Below are 19,436 nucleotides of genomic sequence, written 5' to 3'. Positions count from 1 at the left end.
GTACCTTCAACCAGAGTGGGAAATAAACTTAACTTGTTTCAAAGACCTGCTTGGAAACTTCTCTATCCTTGTGACCTACAGATTAGACCCAAAATCGAATCCGTTCCCGGCTGTTTCTGAGGTTTGGACCCAGCATCCAGTACCATCACTCTGCCCACCACCCAGTAGCTCTTGCCAGGGTGATAGACCAAGGGGGATCCATCCACAGCAACCCTGATCCATAGGAAAAGGTCAGGGGTACCAGCTCAGGTACACCAGTAACGGGGTACGTTAGCAGCATCAGTTACCCAGAAGAAACCCGGTACTGGATGCCGATAAGGATTCCAGTGGTGGCAGCATTTGTAAGCCCCACCTACCGCGGTAAGAGGGCGCATTTGGGATAACGAAAGGGAACGGTGGTAAAGTAAGCCCAGCCGGTTCCCAGCAGCAACAAAGTATTGCAGAACCTGCCACGGAGCCTGCACTATTACTGTTCAACCCTTCAGCTCATTCCCAAGAGACTGAACTGTGAGATTCTGTCACTCACAGAAACAAATCGTTTCAGTGTTTGATTTATGAATTAAAATGTGTCTCTAAGCAATGCGGGACAGTCTAATCAATTACACAGTCACATTTAATTACTCAGAATTTTCTCCTTTTCTTTTTTTTATGTTTTGCTGCAACAAGAAAGCATATTTAGAAATATATATAAATACCCTAGAGGGAATGTAAATTATTTATGTTGGTTTAGAGGAATAGAGGAAGTCTGATATAAATTATAATAATTACAATCGTAGTAGAATGTGATGTCCCCCCCATTACAGATGCTGCTCACCAGCGAGGGGATGTTGTGGAGATAATTTATATTAGATGGCTGCGCTCCAGTGGAGATGTGTGCGAATAGAGCAGGGACAGAGACGGAACAGCGTGACGCCGAAAACGAACGCGGCAATTAAAAGGCTGTGATGTTTAAATGCATAATTGGATCGTACTAATCTACATATTAATACAATCTGATCCGAAGACAGGAAGGGAGAAGAAAGATTTATCAAATAAACTTATTTAATGGAATTTAAAGTCACCTTTAGTAACATTTTATTTTTGAGATCTCTTTGCTAACGTTTGGGTACCAGATATATTGTTTCTTGATGTTTACCAGCAGGATGAAGGCACTTTGCTCCCATAGGGGTAAATGTAGGATGTCTAGATGGAGGTTTCCATGCCATGTTGCCAGGGTGCATGAAACGTACATGGCTATGATCTGAGACAGTGTTGGACTGATCTATAACTCTTCCCATCTGCTTCAAATACACAGACAACGGTAGCCAAGTGTCCTGATTCTGGTGGGGTAGTCTTGATTTTATGTGACTATCCCGCTCAGTCAAGACTTTGGGCTAGATTTACTAAACTGCGGGTTTGAAAAAGTGGGGATGTTGCCTATAGCAACCAATCAGATTCTAGCTGTCATTTATTTAGTGCACTCTACAAAATGACAGCTAGAATCTGATTGGTTGCTATAGGCAACATCTCCACTTTTTCAAACCTGCAGTTTAGTAAATATACCCCTTTGTCTCAACTGCAAGTACACTTTTCTCACATCCATGGGTGATTATTTTACTTGAAGGAACTATCCTATGCACTTGAACCATCAATAATCTAACACTTCCTCTTTAGCAGATAAATGTAACATACATATATATTAAAAATACTGCACATTATTATTTTACTGGTGTCTAGCAGAGTTGCTAAATTATTTCGATGGGGTTCAAAGTTCTATTAAATTTGATAATTTTGACGCCCTTCAACTTGTTTGCGGTGCAATTGGCCAGATCAATCATATTCATCTGCCCCGGCTGTCCTGACCTTGAACAGCGGACTTAGAACTTGCACTAGTGGCTAAGTTCACAGCCTAAAGCCTTTAAGATAAACTATAAAATTGTTGCCTTTTCGAGTTTAAATGGCTAAATTTTATCATATTTTTAAGGTTTTTAATTGCAACATAAATTATGTCCCTTCGATGAATGCTGGCCTCATGGAAAACCATTAAAATTACTATACAATGTAACATGGTTGAACCTGATCATTTTGCTCGAATTCCGCCCTGGTTTTATAGTCTGCAAAGGATCTCCGGAATGTCATCATCATCATAATTTATTTATATAGCGCCAACATATTCCATAGCACTTTACAATTGGGACAAACACAGTAAACTAATAAACAAACTGGGTAAAACATACACAGAGGTGAGAAGGCCCTACTCTCAAGCTTACAATCTATGGGAAAATGGGAGTTTGATACATGTGGTTAAGTCTACAATTTGCATCGGGTGGCAATAAGGTAATGAGGTTAAGAGGGTGGTTGAGGAATATTATAAGCTTGTCTGAAGAGGTGGGTTTTCAGAGAACGCTTGAAAGTTTGTAGACCAGAGGAGAGTATTATTGTGCAAGGGAGAGAATTCCATAGAGTGGGTGCAGCCCGAAAAAAGTTCTGTAACCGGGAATGGGAGGATGTAATGAGAGACGCAGATCTTGTGCAGAACAGAGTTGCGGAGTTGGGAGATATTTTGAGACAAGAGAGGAGATGTATGTTGGTGCAGCTTTGTTGATGGCCTTTAGGTTAGTAAAAGTATTTTATATTGGATTCAGTAGAAAACAGACAACCAGTGTAGAGACTGACAGAGTGATTCAGCAAAGGAATAACAATTTGCAAGGAAAATCAATCTTGCCGCTGCGTGCAAAATAGATTGTAGGGGTTTGAGTCTGTTTTGGGGAAGACCAGTAAGGAGAGAATTGCAGTAGTCAATGCGGGAGATGATTCGTTAGACACTTTGCGATGGAGTTTTGACAGAAATCTCTGCTCATTTTTCCTTGCATCCCAAAAATGAGCGCAGAGTTTTACCGTAATCGCCCGCAATGTCCGCGCCCCATATTGCCGGCAATTGAATCTCCCTCTTTGAGCTTCTAATTCTAGACATTTTTGAACTTTAGAGCAGATACAATGAACCAGTTGAGAATATTTTCTAGAAACAATTAAGACTTTAGCTCCCTTCTGAATTTAGTTTAACACTTTACTATCTGAGCATCTGCCATTTTTCACAGAACTCTGTTCCAGCAGATATCATCTTACAGAACGTTTGTTCCTATTCATTACCACTTACTTTCTCAACTGAATGTATCCCTATTTAATCACCCGCGTAATATAATTACAGTGGTAATAAAGCCACAATAAAGGGAATAGCGTCTGCCATGTTGATCTTCTCTCTCGAACGACCACACACATTATGCAGTACAAGCTAATATCCCTGTATAATCGCTGTTTGATAACTGCTCCAGTGCTAAGCAGTGGAGAGAAGAGAGGGGGGGGGGGGGAGAAGAATCCACCTGGGTCTCAGACAGATCAAGAAATAAAAGCAGATGCCTAATCCAATTGAACTGGGATGAAAAGGAAACTCCGCTTCCTGAGAGACGGTGAAATGACGTTCTTCAAGCCAGACGGGCACATTTGCTGAGCTTAGATAAACTTTGCACATCTGGAATAGTAGTGTTTGTGAAGCGCAGTTGGAGAATAGGACGACAGATGCTACAGGGGCTGCATTGTGTTCTGTGCTTGTATTGTGGGGTAAAGTTTGTCAGTGAAAGGAGAATATATCTTACATGTAGCCGCCAACTTCACAAAACCTCTCCCAGCGGAGTTGTTGGGAGGAAGAGAGAGGTGGAAGGAAGCAGCAACGACATCCCCGTCTACAATAACTTATGTTACTATAAACAAGAGGGTAAACCGTTCATTCCCTCCTTTTTCCTTATGTAATGGGAATAAATATTGTATTCAGTATGTAGAGTGGGACAGTTACTGTAACTATCTGTACAGCGATTAGCATTTCTGTCTCACAGCAGTGGAGTCATGGGTTCAATCACATCCAGGATGCCGTCTGTGTGGTTTTGTGTGTTAGTTCATGAGAGTGTCTAAGGGGCTCCAGTTTCCTACCACAGTCCACAGCGGTAGGGAAATTAGATTGTAAGCTCCCCTGCAGAAGGGTCAGATGTGCAAGAACACATTTCTCTAATGTTAGAGCTGCAGAATGTTAATATTAAATACAGGATAGTAGTGTTCAGCGGTGGGTGCAGCCGTGCCCGTGGCCGCAAGCAATGATGGCTTTTAGTCAGACGTTGCCATTCTTCCGGCTAGGCTTCTACACCCAGCATCACTTATGCTCTTCTCCTGGTCTTTTTACAACAGGCCAGAGAGTATTCACGGGTGCTGCCGATTCTTAGGTGACGCACGTTTCTAATTTGGGTCATGTGATCAGGAGGCGTGTCTTCCAGACTTCACCCGATTGGCTCTTCAGGCTTTATAAGGCATCCTGTCCTGTACACCTTTGCTCGTGATCGTTTGTTCTGACCCAGTGTGTTGAACCTGTGCTTAGTGTGTGCCTCTGTCGTGACCCAGACTGTGAATTGGACCTTGCTTCTCTCTGCCGCTTAGAACAGATTATTTAGTGGACTCTACTTTTGTGCCGGTGCCTGACGTACCAAACGCTTAGGTGCCTGGTCGGATCAGGGGGCTGCTTTACTCCCTTCCAGGATTCATGTCAGAATCTGTATAAAAGGGAGCTCTGTTTGACCATGTAATATTATTATTCCATCTGTACTTCTGGAGATGTAACTGTGCTTAATAGGACACGTGAGCTAATAAAACATCACTGCTTCAAGAACCTGCTTTCATGACTACTTACCTGCTGTAATTCCTGTGACCTACAGATTAGGGCAAATCTAATCCGTTATCCAGCTGTTTTGAGGTTAGTACCAAGCAACCTGTACTAATGCTTTGTCCGCTACCGCCAGCTCTGGCCAGTGTGATAGGCCAGGGACACCCATCCACTGCAACCCTGACCTAAAGGTAGAGGCCAGATGTACCAGCCAGGGGCCCAGGAAAGGGGTACACTAGCAGCAAGAGTTACCCAGAAGGATGTGGTTCTAGGTGTCTGTGAAGGTGCCTAGTGGTAGCATAAGCAAAAGCCCCTCCTCCAGCAATTAGAGGGGGTATCTTGGATAAAGAAAAGGGTATGGTGGCATGGCAAGCCCAGCAGGTCCCCAGCAACAACGGACAACTGGAATGGAGCCAGAATTGATCTGGATAATCACAAGGAAACAAACAGCAATACCTTGTCCAATTTGTCCACCCACATACATGACCAAATTGAGTCATAATCTTGTGTGGCTATCTTAAGAACTGCTGATTCACAGAAGACTTTCTGACAAATGAGGAATAACTGTGTACCCCTACCCACACCTCCTGCAGTGATTATGGGATAGGCACTCTGTACCTGAGCACAGCAGGACAATTTGGGTTAGATTTTGGGGGAAGGTACCCAGACAATGTTACAGAGAAGTTTTCTAGAAACATTGTCCAGCATGCACAGTTCTGATGTAGTGAACAGCAGAATCTGACTTTCCTCCAGCACTGAAATCAGTATAGAATAATGCTGGACTTAAGACCTATCATAAACATGTACTGAGACAACATTTTGGGAGAGGTGCATCAAACCTGCTAAAAAGGAAAACTGGAGGTATCGCCCATAGGAAGCAATCAGATTCTAGTTGTCATGTTCTAGAATCTTATTGGTCGCTTTGGGCAACACCTTTAGTTTGCTAAATCTACTCATTTACCTACGTGGAGTGTGTTATATCTCTTACATTCCGTGGATCCCAAAACCTTCATCACTCCAACTCTGCCCCTGCTCACCTCTAACATATCAAACTCTCTAACTTGTGGATAGAGATCTAACTTAATATATTTGTGAATATACACTTGAACTTAAAGTGACACAGTATAATTTAAACTAATGCTTCAATATAGCATGGTGCAAACAATAGGTACTTCTTATTATCCCAAGGTGCTGGATAGTGATGTTTATAACAGACATAGCCTACGCCCAGCTATGTGCGTGCATAGAGCGAGATATATGGTAAAGTGAGACCTACCAGTAACCGCTACTGTAGAGATGCAGCGATTCTAACCTGAAGTGTTATTGCTGTAACACTGATAAGACCAACTGTGCCATATTTATTGCATAAAACGTTGCTCATGTTTTGTTTCCCTGTAAATTCTATCTTCCACCGTAAACCATATTATTATTTATAGGTCGAGGAACCTGCCTCTGTGCAGTCTCAGATGTTCCTCTTGGTATGCAGGACACAACATCTATCAATCCCAAACAATGTTGTTTTCTTCTCCTGTACGACACAAAAACCTTAAATGACAATTTTCTGCCACTGTAAATGAAATGCTGGGAGACAGGAAAGTGATGTTTATTTCTCAGAAGAAAACCTCTTACAGCTTTCCTGGTGGCCGGAGAGTGAAAGCATTCTGTAACTGGAGGTCACCTCGTAGTTTAGGTCATTGTTCTGAATTCACATCTTCCAACGTATTTATCCTGTCTGGGAACGGAGATACGTGTCCGGCTGCTTCTTTCAGTGGCAGACACACATCATTTTGGGCTATTCCATTACATTTTTAAAGGGCACAAATTAACATCTTTGACTAAGACATGTCCTTCGGTTCCTTTACATTTTTTCTATCTACCACCAGTTACTTTAGAGATGGAAATGAATGTAAACCAATTGTGAAGACCCTAACGAACTCAACATGAAGCCAACAGAAATAAAATAAAATTATTCTAAAATCGAACACATTTATTATGAATATAAGGTAATAAAGACAGCGGTTGTACGGACTTCGGCTGTCGGTGTATAGGGACCACGGAAATGGCTAACTAAATGGACACCTTGCCCTCCGCCCTCATATGCATTTCGACTCCCGCCGGTGATCACCGTAAAAGACGCCGGCGGGAGTCAAAACGCGTTGGTGTATAGAGGGCAAGGTGTCTGTTTGGCTAGACATTTCCGTGGTGCCTATACACTGACAGCTGGAGTTCGGACGACAACGGTCTTTATCATGAAGGCTCTGAACTTTTGACCATCTGGTACGAAAACCTTCTATGTGACGATGTTGATTGATTTTATTTGTGAGTGCAATAAAATACACATATTGATTTTATCTCATCTACTGGATTGCACTGTTTTTATTCATATATATATATATATATATATATATATATATATATATATATAGTATGTGGAGCGATTACAGCCGATTTTTGAATGAAAAACGGCAGCAAGCCCCTTATTACACCAGGAGTATTGAACTCCTAATTAAATACACTACAGCCTACACATATTATATTAATATAACTAAGACTTTTTTTTCAAAGAAGATTGAGTCCGGTATCGTGAGTACAATTTATTTATGGAAGAAAGGACTCTCCCATTATCATATTATTGCAATACGCCTGTGTATCTATCTTTATAATATTGCTCTATGTTTTGAGGAGCGTCAACATTTCGTTCTCTCTCTCGTTTTGTATGGTATATGAATTTAGCAGGTTTGGTGTTCCCTGTTCTGCGAGGAATAGGGCTGCACCTCGTAGCGCCTGCAGATTCTACATTTCTTTTGCATTTGACTAGAGTCTGAGCAGATTATTATATTCATTCTTCATTTTATTTGTCCAAGTGTTACCTGTACACAGAGCCGGATTAACAATAGGGGCTACAACTCAGGGGCCTCGGGCAGCTGGGGGGCCCGCCGGCATTCATCGGGTCGGGGGCGTCCCCTCCTCCGGCTCCGGATGTCATCTGTTCAAGGAGAATGGCAGGCAGGTAACAGCAAATGTTATGCTGTTAGCTGCCTGCTGTCACTGTAGGACCAACGCGGTGCGCAGTAATAGCCTTACTGAGGAAATCTCTTGAGTGAGACTATGGCTCATAGTCTCACTCTCACGAGATCTCCTCAGTAAGGAGATTACTGCGCACTGCTGAAGCACTACAGGGAGTGGAACAACGGTAGGAGGTAAGCTCACGGGGGGGCCTCAAAGAACCCTTAGCCCGGAGGCCACCCTTCCCTTAATCCGGCCCTGCCTGTACATCCAATCAGATTACTGGAATGGTCACAGCGCTGATCTTGCGAGAGGCAGGGACCTCTCCCCGTTTGATTGTATGACTGGGGACACAGCTACATGGGACAGGGGCAATTGGGATACGGCTAGGGACACTCTCTGGAGTCTGTGCTGAACTCATTGTTTGTCTGGATCACCAAATGTTTGGTTCTCTCCAACTCGCCCACCATATAAACTACAGATTGTGCTGTTGGGCGACGTGCGGAATTAAATCCGGCTATGTGTTGACACATTTTTCCCCAAGTAAAAGTCTGACAGACAGTAGATATCAACATAAAAAGAACACATCACAACTAAAAATAATCACATTAATAATAAGGATATAGCAGTAATATGATTTATGATGATAAAAAAAAATATTTCAAACAGACACAATTTTAAAATAAATATATGAATAAAAATTTGCCTAAACAAAAGATGCATAGTAAAGTCTTAACTTATCTGGAATTAAAATAAAATTAATAAAATAAAAAGCCTTTTCTGATCAGAGCTTTCATCTGCTTCCTTTTGTTCTGTCTCTACAACTCCTTTCATTATTTCTCTGGTAAGTAATTAACATTAAATCTCATTTTAACGTTACAGAAACTCTATCTAAAGGAAGAAAATAGATTTAATGGCATTATAATTTAGTTTTACTAGAAAGAATATGAAAAGATAAAACTCAGCCGATTCCACAAAAAATAAAACATTGTCCTATTCTCTATGGAAAATGATCATAAAAGTCATGAACACAACTACTCCATACTGTGCACAGCCATAGCCAGAATAATGTTTACTGTATTTATCAATATATTATCTTAATTTGAGTATTATTTTGAGAGTTGGTTTGACTATGGTCTGAGCACCTTTTTTATGATACATGTCCCTGTATTCTCAGTTCTGTAGTGGGAGGGAACAGAACAGATAAGAGTGGCACAGAGTATTTCAGATGTGCGCTGATCTGGTTGATGGCAGTGACCTGTTCATTCAGGCGATTGTGCAGGACAAGTCTGCATGTGACAGGGGCAGTGACATGATGTGAGGAGGGGAATGGAGGCAGCAGGAAGCCACAGAGTTATATAGTGGAAGGAGCAGGGTCCCCCAGCAGCACAGAGTATATCAGGAGATGAGTGATGTGTTAGTGAGGACGGGGCTGCATGTGACGGGGGCAGTGACATGATGTGAGGAGGTGAATGGAGGCAACAGGAAGCCACAGACTGAGAGTTATATAGTGGAAGGAGCAGGGTCCCCAGCAGCACAGAGTATATCAGGAGATGAGTGATGTGTTAGTGAGGACAGGGCTGCATGTGACGGGGGCAGTGACATGATGTGAGGAGGGGAATGGAGGCAGCAGGAAGCCACAGACAGAGTTATGTAGTGAAACAGGGTCTTCGAACAGCACAGAGTAGAGATGTTAGAATCCTATAAGACTGAGGCGGTAAGATTACACGTTACTCATTACTATAAAATTTAGCGAAATAGAGAAAAAATTAAACAAAATTAAAAGATTGAACCACTTAATTTGTTCCTTTCCTTTATTTAGAACTTACCGCATGAAAGTTTGTTTTCCATTCCATTGTAACATTTACTTAATAAGGATGTTTTATTTGATGTGCAGTTGTGGATACTGAACAGAAACAAAGTCTGAGAATTACATCCAGCGCACATCACAAGAGAGCTTGCGTTACGTTATGGTCATACGAACCTGTTTGAATAATCATAAATAACACCTAGATGTTATGCACGCTTCGAAAAGGGTTTTTTTTCTACTCCATTCAGGGGGGGGTCTCTAGCTCCACCGGGTGGGGTACGGTAAAACTGCACTGAAAATGCAGAATTTCAAATGACTTGACAATGTCGATTAGCATAAGTTCGGCAATTATAAAATCATGACTTACCATATAATACATCAAGTTTGCCTGAAACGCTATATCACCGTCCTGTGTAAAATCAGAATAGCACAAACATCTACAGTACAAAATTACGCCATTCACAATGGGCACAGTGAAAATGTCTCTTTAAAGCGGCAATACTCAGACCCCACGCCTGCATTCCATTATACAGGCGTGGGGTCCGGGTGTTTAAACTATGTTGGCATTTCTAGTGCCGTGCTAATGACAACTGAGCTCCACCGTGTACATACCTAGTGCACCCCATCTGCCTGTGGAGCCCCACCAGATGGAACCTTTAGCACTGTGTGCACAATGCCACCAGAGGGGAGTTTGTATTTCAGTGGCACGCCACCAGATTGCTGTATAGCAGGGCTGGGCTGAAGGGAGGACTATCATGGCAACAGCGGTGATAACCACACAGCAAAGCAGTGAAATCACCGTCACACTGCTTAATAAATAATGTCACCTGTGCAGGAGTATGAGGGCTCAATCGCTTGCGACAATGAGGTGAATAAAGAAAAACAAATAAAAGAAATAAAAGTAAAATAAGAAAAAGCCCATTGCTTTGAAAGGGCTTGAAGAAAAGACCATAAATTCTTTAGAAAAAATCTCAAACTTTAACAAATACATTTGGGACTTGGAATAACTTAACCAAAAAAAGTAATTAGAAAAACAATTATTTAAAAGAACAATGAAAAATGATTTATAGTGTGACTGCTAGCCTGTTCTATCACATGCACAAGTCGGCGGTTCAGGAGGCATAGAAGGGATCCGGGAGGGTCAGTCTACCTTCTTAGGAAGTCTCCCAATATTCCAGGGAGAGTAGGCAACTATGACACAGCACACACACACAGGACAGCAGCGGCCATTTTCCTGTAGAACACCTCTTCTTGGTAAATACTTAGTACAAATAAAGGGAATATCCTCTACACAGTACATATCTAGAGTTGAATCCTACTATTATATTCTGTGTGCAGGAAATCTCACCAACTAGTCATCCTTAGGAAACTCTAGGGAGAAGAATGAGTGATGACTATTATTATATGCTGGAGAGCAGTGGCCATTTTCTTGTGGTACAGATCTTCATTCTGCTGAATACGTGACAATCTCCTTGTTATATTCTTTGCGTAGGACAATCCGAGAGGTCAGTTATCTAGAGGAAAATACTGCATAACAAATGTATGATATCTGTCACCGTTTATGGGAGTGGCAGCCATTTTCTTGTGGTTCGGGAGGCACAGAGACCAGGGGGATTATCCTAAATTACCGAAATCCGTGAGGTCTCCCATAATCCCAAGAGTTTCCCTGGACATTCCAGGAAAGTAGGCAGCTATGATCATTGTTTATGATAAGGGTAAAGGTATAAAATCACATAAACATAACAAAAATTCCCCCAGACAAAAGCTATGTTCTATCATTACTTTTATTTCAAAAGAACATTTTACAATCTGGCTCTTCATCATACATGTGGTTCACATTTGCACTGAGATTTTTCTCGCTTTTTTCAAAATTATTATTTTACAATATACAAAACATATACCAAAAATTGCAGTCCTAAATTTTTAAGTATAATAGCCCCAAACCCAGAGACCCACAGCAATGATATTGTTAACCTTAACGTAATATTTACAATGAGTGCAATTGATGCTTGGTTGTACAACTGAAAATATACGCTTTAGTATTAAGCCTTCGAATTGCAATGGTTTTAAAACAGTAAAACAAAAAACATCATATTAGATCATTTATAAGGCTGAACGCTGCAGAAAACTTGTGTCATGGGGTCTAAACAGCACTTTATGGGAGACATAAATACAATATAACTGGTTAAACGTTATTAGGAACAGCTGGGCTATTTGGAAGACAAATCTAGTAATACATTCATAGAGAGGAACAAAATAAAATTGTGTACATCATGTCAGTCCAAATGTAAGTATAATTTTAAATGTAATGGAAAACAAGAATTAAAATTATTAATCCATGTGTAGTTTGGTTGTAGTTGGCAAACTTTCCAAATGAACCAAATAAGCGGCTAATAGTGTTGAACTTAAAAACCTTCTGCAGAGTACAATGTGGTGTAAAACAAATAATAAAGGGGTTATTTTTTATCAAACTTTCTAAAAAGGAAAAGGTGGTGGTGTTGCCCATAGCAACCAGATTCTAGCCATCATTTATCCCCTACATTTTAGAACGATAGCTAGAATCTGATTGGTTGCTATGGGCAACACTTCCATGTTTCCTGTTTAGAAGGTTTGACAAGTATCCATCAAAAATATAACTTTAGAATGATTTTTCTTTAAAGGAAAAACAAAATATATCTTGCAAAATCATCCCACAATGGTTTCACAGCTACAGCACCTAAATATAACTATAATATCCAACGTCAATTTAACAAAGCACAGAAAATTATTTAAAACCATAAAAAATAATTATTAAATGCTCACATTTCATTTACAATCTCAAGAGTGCTTGTGAATGCTGAACTACCCACCAATATTTTGGGATTCTCACGACGGGCGCATTTGATGCTTATGAATAAAACAACAGATATGAGGTATTTAAAACTATTGCAGTTTAATTCAACATAAAAAACCAAAACACCACCCCAGTCAAAATATGTTTCGTTACAGGAAAGCCGCTCAGAAAATAGCTTACACACACTGTAAATGGACTGACGTCTAAATAAAACAGACCTCTTGCAAAAATACAATATATTTATGTTCAGCTATAGATACATCAGGTTTTCTCAACATCAACTAACATGATCTCTCTCTCTATATATATATATTTACATCTACCTTTTTGAAAAATATTTTCATACATTTGGGAAAAAAAACAAGTACCAACATACAGTAAGTCATTTATTTATGCGTTGGGTGGTAATTTCAAGGATTTAACTAAATAAATAAAACATAGTCTAATAAACCAGAAAACAATCAGGGTGGTACCAAGTAAGCTGATCAAATAAAATAATGGTGAAATATTATATTAAACAAATAGGTTTAAAATAAATACAAAACTACATATATAATTAATGGATGCTTAATAGGTAATATATTTTAATTATTGTTATTTTTACATGTGAAGCGTCTTAACATCATCTGTGAGCAGAGTAGAAGTCTAACAAGTCCGACCATGATTTGTTAGAGACGGTATTATATACACTTAGCGGTCACTGGCTGTGTCTATTGCTTTTATACGTGAATACGGCTCACTGCTTTATGGTTCCCGTAGACCGGGTGACCGTGTGGTTAGATCTATCCAATGCTTACTGCCATTAAAGTTATATTTCAGGTATATAGAACACCTGAAGTGTAGGCTGCATTACATGACAGAGCCATGAATAACATGCAGAAATACAGTACACGTGTCAGAGTATCCAACTGGTACTCCGGTCACATGTTTACATACAAACACCTGTCATGGTCTGGGACCGTTTACATGCAATATGGACTTTTAAATATTTCAAGATACATTTTCGTATTGGATGAACTTGTATTACTGGAGTAGGGTGTTAGCGGCTCCATCGATAAGATAAACTAGTGTAGAAACTCATTTCAGTCAGTAACATCAGCACCTCACTTGGTAAAACCATTCCAAAAATGAGATTTAAAATACATTACCAGAGGTCAAACAGCGCACCCTTAATGAACAGAATATAGTTGTGTACTGGCTAGATATGAACAAGCCTTAATAGCTACATCTAAGTATCTGATGAACGTGATTTGGAGCTAATAATTCTTGCTAAAACTTGAGTGACATACAGACTCCAGTTACAAACAGCCCTCGAATTTTGGGAAAACTACAATATATAAAACAAAAGGTCATTTATTCTGTCAATACCAGTGACTTTTAAATAAGGTACTTTGCAAATATAAAATATTACTTGTGGCTTTATGTGAGAAAATAGATGAGAAGGTTCTCTCTCTCTCCAGTATGTACAACGTTCTAAATTTGACTAATAGCTACTGTGTTTAAAGCATTGAACTATATACAAACGTATACACTTTTACACGCTATCTACATGATGCAAACATACTCTTAGGCTTCAGTTTTAATACAGTACCAAATAAAAATAACTAATATATGCAGGGATGTCAATGCTATAAAACTTCAGTCTCAACGCAGGCCGGGCTTTATAGCAGACGTACAGTTCAGCAAGAACGTCTACAACACAAAATAAAAAATAAATGGCAAATATAAGCAAAAATTATAAAGTAGCTGTGTGCCATCTATGGTATTTGCAACAATGACGTGTATTGAACCTCTTACGGCACTTAAGAGGTGACTAACGGACGAGAAAGTAACGCGTCTACGTAAATAGTTTGAAAACAATAAGGTTTGTATCTTGTCTTGTGAGTAAAAACTAACAAAGAATTGACATTAAACAAACTCGTACTTTAGACTCACACACCTTGGCAATGAAGGGGTTCCTTGTCTCACAAAGAAATTTCCGCTCAAGGTCATTTGAAGGACACAACAAAAAAAAAACTTCAAAATTATGGAGGTTTTATTATTTTTTTTTGTTTGGAAACAATCCAAACTCCGCAGCCGAATGAGGTGGTTTTTTAATGCTCACGGTTATCAAACGTTACTTACAGCATCTTAATTATATTCTAGAGAGAACCTCTACGCTCCCCAGTCATATTGGATTTAGGCATGAGAAGACTCCGGTAGCTGGAGAGGTCAGCGAGTGGCTGAACGTAATTTTTGTGCAATAGAGACGTTCAGCTCAGTAATGCGGAAGGGGATTCTAATTTACTGACCTGCAAGCCGCCGGTGTCATGATAGCTGGGTCGAAGACTGGCGGTTGTCTCAGGGATGATAGGAAGGGACAAAAAAAAAAAAAGACACATTGGATAGTTGCTACAATGTGACAAAACACGTTTCCTCTACTTGGTTTTAATCATACGTGGGTTTATAAAAACAAATGGCAAATCATAAATCATGTGCAAATCTTGACATATAAAACGGCTCTTGGGGAAGGCGCACGAGGAATTAAATAGAAGAGTCTCTGGCTTTCGGGACGATTGCCAGACGTATAAGTCTGATTAGCATGAGTCCGGGGGGAAACGGCGGGGAGAGAAAAACAACTCGCTGGAAGAAAACTTTATAGAAGTTCACGGCTAGTGTCAGAGCACACACATTATACACCAATAAGAGTTACAAATAGCAAACGTGGGGAGAATTCAGTATATAATAATATACTCAAACTGTACAGGGATTATACATTCAGGTAACATATTTCTCTTCACAGCTGGAAGTCAACTGTAGTGTTTAAAAGGCACGAACAAGAAATGTAAAACAGTAACCAAACATAGAACCATAGCGGAAATTAGAGGAAAGGTTTTCGCCTTTTTCAAATGTACCATCTTTCTTAGTATATTGCTAAAGGTTTAATGTTAAGTAAAGTAAAATTTAGGTCAGACTTCAAAAGTAAAGAAATAGTCCTGTAAAATCGTGGTCATAATTCTGACGTTGTACAGGGTGGTGAACCTCCTTCTTGCATTTTCCAACACCACGTCACTCTAGATTCTGCTAGTACTTTTCGTTTTGGACACAGACATGTAACTACATACGTGGCTGTTATGGGTCCACAATCCACATCTCCTACAAATGTTAATGCTGCGTAGAAACTATTTTCTTTACGGTGTAATTCTAGCATTAATTATCTGCTCTGTTATAGTGCTTGGCATCGGTTAGGGTTGTGTGTCTTCACAAAATGCGACCTGTCCTATGCTCTCCATACGGGTCTCCCTCCTCTACCTCTCTTTGTCACCGAGCTTTATAAAAAGACGCAAACATTTCTTTCTTTTTTACGACCTTTGATGTGACCTTACCAATTTACTACTAAGTATGTGGGCACATTAGATAAGAACTTATTATTGTAAAGGCCTAGTGCATATTCAGGGTGCATGCATAAAAGGAAATGAACTCATTAAAGTTTAAATAACTATGACTTTGTATTGCTCCATGTTCGCACGCTGATCAGTGGAACAAGTCCACTGTGTAGAGGTAACAAGTTCCGAGTCAGGAAGGTAAATTATAAAGGGGAAGTCATTTTGGCTTACATGTATGGAACCCCCCAGAGTCTAAATAACAGATGTTGGTTCCTGTAAAACACAGAATGAGTGGCTGTTAGAGGAGAAAGGCTGCAGAGTAAGATTGTTACCATAACTCAGAATCGCTGACTCCTATAAATACAGAATCTCAGGGTCACACACAGAGCAAATATATCAAAACTTCTACAAGGAAAAGTGGAGGTGTTGCCCATAGCAACCAATACATGATAGATATAATCTGATTGGTTGCTAGGGGCAACACCTCCACTTTTCCTTCGTAGGTTTGATAATTCTAGCCCGTTTGTTCCCAGAAGTAGTGGTGGTACTTTTGAAAGACTTTGTAGGTTGCTTAACAAACAGAAAATGAAAGGAGAGATTATCTTAAATGCCTGCTTCCCGAATAATAAACACTCTGAAAACACCTTTTCTTTTGCTCCTGCTTTATGTTTGAAAACAGTGTTTCAAATGATCAGCTTTTTTTTGTAGCAGGGAGGGCTAAGCGTGTCACAGAGAGCAACAACATAGCACAAACCTCACATACTGCTGGATGCCGGCCTGGTGGTGAACAGAGGGGGGAAAGATCCGTCCATAAAGCATGCTGGGACTTGTAGTGGACTGTCAACTCAGTCATAGGTACACAATGCTGCCAAGTCTGTAGTCACAAGTTGCAATAAGAGTAAACTCACTGAAGTGGCATCACAGGCGAGGGGACAGTTAAATAAGTCACACTTTTACATAACTTATAATTGCACTGCAAACGTCACCCAGTCATGTTCAGCTGATCTAGGATTCCCAGCATGCTTTGCTGTCCCTGTTCTAATTTAACATGGAATTATTTCTGTTCTTTTACAGTCGAAAATTAATGTTCATCCACACAGTACAATATATATATATATATATATATATATATATATATATATGTATGTATGTACACACACACATATATACATACACACACTGTTTCAGTTAATCCATACTTGAAGAAAGATAAACACATAACTGACAGCTGGGGTAAGACAGACAATACCACACAAGAGAGGCCGACTTGAACTAAAACCTTCCCATTTACACTTCAAACCTCCCTGGCTGAAAGTCACAGCGGGGATGATCTTGCTGGCGGGAACCTCCGGGCTAACGGGTCTCGCTGTCTACACTCGCAGAATGCGAGGTTCACAACAGTGAAATATATTTACAGACTCGGGGAACTTGAAAAAGACAAGAAAAAAAATAAAAATTAAAAATGTGCATTTTAAAAGTTGCCCTTTTAAATAATTTACTGTCATTGACCAACAGAGATTTTATCTGCAAATTACGGCTTAGCTAGAGATAGCCCAACTTCCTGCATAACAGAACTGAGATGTCTCCAGATTAAGTCCAACTTCCGTCTCACCCACTTGCAGTCTCCTAGGTAACATTGATTCTCTGCACGGAATTTAGCCGCAAGGATGGCGATGACCAGAGGAAAATGACTCCTATAAAAGGAGAGGACATCGATAGAGACCAGATACCTCATCTGCATGCCAATGTCTCCAGGTTAATTCAGATAAAAACAAACATGCTCTGTTTGTCTTTTGGACCAGTTCATGAATATAAGTATTTTAACAGTATTTGTCACGTGTGTCCTGTCTAACCGCTTAGAGCCCACTAACATTAGTGTTTCATTCTGCTGAATGGTGTGTCCACATATGCACACGAGAGTGGTCTCTGCCTGTGGGGATGTAGAATCTTCTGCTGTGTTCCCTGGCATGCACAGAGGAGACATCTGTGTGTCTCAGTGACCTAGAACTGATCGACCTGGAACGTCGGCTGATGACTGATGGCTGAGCACTAGAACACATGTACAGCTCATTACAGGGTATGAGAGACAGGAGGGTTACATAGACACATGGGTCCGCAGACCCGTCACAGCCATCTCTGTATACGCCGCTCGATGCATGCCGATATAGTCCCTTAGACAAGTGATATTATTATGGAAGGTGGAGGGTTTCATGAACAGATTGGGGAGGGAAGGGAAATTGTTGTATCTGAAGATTCCGTTTTACTATCAGAATAACATAAGTATTGTAAACATGGCTACAATCATGACAACCAATCCTAAGAGCGTAGAGACTTATGGTCTTCCGAGTTCTCCACATTCAATACACATAATTCTGTAAGAACTGCTGAGCACTTTATAGATCTAAACGTAGATTCCACAGTTCTGACCCTCAATTACTAAACCTGCGCTAGAAAATTGCTTAACTGCACACACTTAATACCCCCAGCTTTGTTTAAACAGATATGAAGAATGCATGTCTAGTTGGTAATCCCTGCAGTCCTGACCTAAGGAAGGTAGCCAGAGACCAGGATGCGTGATCTATAGCAATATCATCGTATCTGTGTATGGCAGACGACAATACGGTGTAATGGCTCATGGAAGTGGAACGTCATTTCTCAGAGACAAATACAAAACCTTAAACAATCAAATCCCAGTTTTGGCACATGGACAGTAACACTATGATATAAAGACCCACGCTGAGCAAAGTACACGTTCATAGTCCGCTAGCAACGTTCCCTCTAAGACAGTAATAAGAGCGTACCATCACCAACCGGAGGCTGCCATATTTTAGGCCGATTCAATGACAAATTTCACTGGTTGCAAATGGCTGGACCCACCCACCGAGATAAACCTTTCTTTTCAGCGGGTCCCAATTTTAATAATTCCCCTTCCAAAAGACAGGACGAACGCTGGCCATCATGTACGTACAGCTGTTTCCTTTTATAATACAATAACACATATACAAAATAATTAATTTTAATGGCTACGTGCAATACATTGGTGAATTTAAAAGGATTCGGACATGTTATTAGAAGCTTTGTTTTCCAGCCTAAGGCGAATTTAAAAAACAGACAGTCCCCAGCAGGCCAGGTGCGGCTTACCGGTCCAACGAGCACAAAAATAAATTTATTTAAAAGGGAACACAAAGTGTCATCTCAAGTTAGCACCTTGTCATAAAACACCCCCTTTTTTTTTTTCTTAACTATATACAGGTAATATTTCCTCTGGGTCTATTGCTTTTGGTAGCAAGTCATTACTGGAAGGCTGTGTACATGTGGAATGAAGGTGTCCGCTGTAGGGCGGAGATGTTCTCCGCGAATACTAATGCAGCTTCTATCGCCAGCTTTACATAAGTCCCGCCCAGGCTGAGGCTCATCCAATAGCTGAAGCACACAGGAATACTCCCAGCAGAAAGAACGCGTGCCTTTAACTTTGGCGTTTTTAAGTTGCCCACCAATCAGAGTATTTAATAGGAGCTTAACGGGCTTAGAAATATACCCTAAATATTAATGTAGTCAAGGCTCCTGGTCATACCATGGACAGGTATTCCCAACGAATCACAATTTAATCCAGCAAATAAAAACGTTACTCCCCTTGGAAACGTCTTCAATTAGGATAGGTAATGTGTACTTCAATTATCCAAAGCAATCTGGCTTATTGAAACATAACTGTTCAGTGCTTCAGAATACAATCTCCTG

General features: G+C 40.3%; 1 protein-coding gene across 1 annotated transcript in view; it reads right to left on the bottom strand.

Annotated features, from left to right (window-relative positions):
- Nucleotides 1–11,266: 11,266 nt before the first annotated feature.
- ATRN (attractin) overlaps nucleotides 11,267–19,436 on the bottom strand; it is a 119,044-nt gene continuing 110,874 nt past the window's right edge. Inside the window, exon 29 of the mRNA XM_075189814.1 lies at nucleotides 11,267–19,436. This exon is cut by the window's right edge and continues 669 nt beyond it. The gene's annotated coding sequence lies outside the window, so the exon portion shown is untranslated.

The sequence above is a fragment of the Mixophyes fleayi genome, chromosome 1 (genome assembly GCF_038048845.1).
Source record: "Mixophyes fleayi isolate aMixFle1 chromosome 1, aMixFle1.hap1, whole genome shotgun sequence".
NCBI lineage: Eukaryota > Metazoa > Chordata > Amphibia > Anura > Limnodynastidae > Mixophyes > Mixophyes fleayi.
Note: the sequence above shows the minus strand (reverse complement) of the source record. Positions and strands in the feature narration are given on the sequence as shown.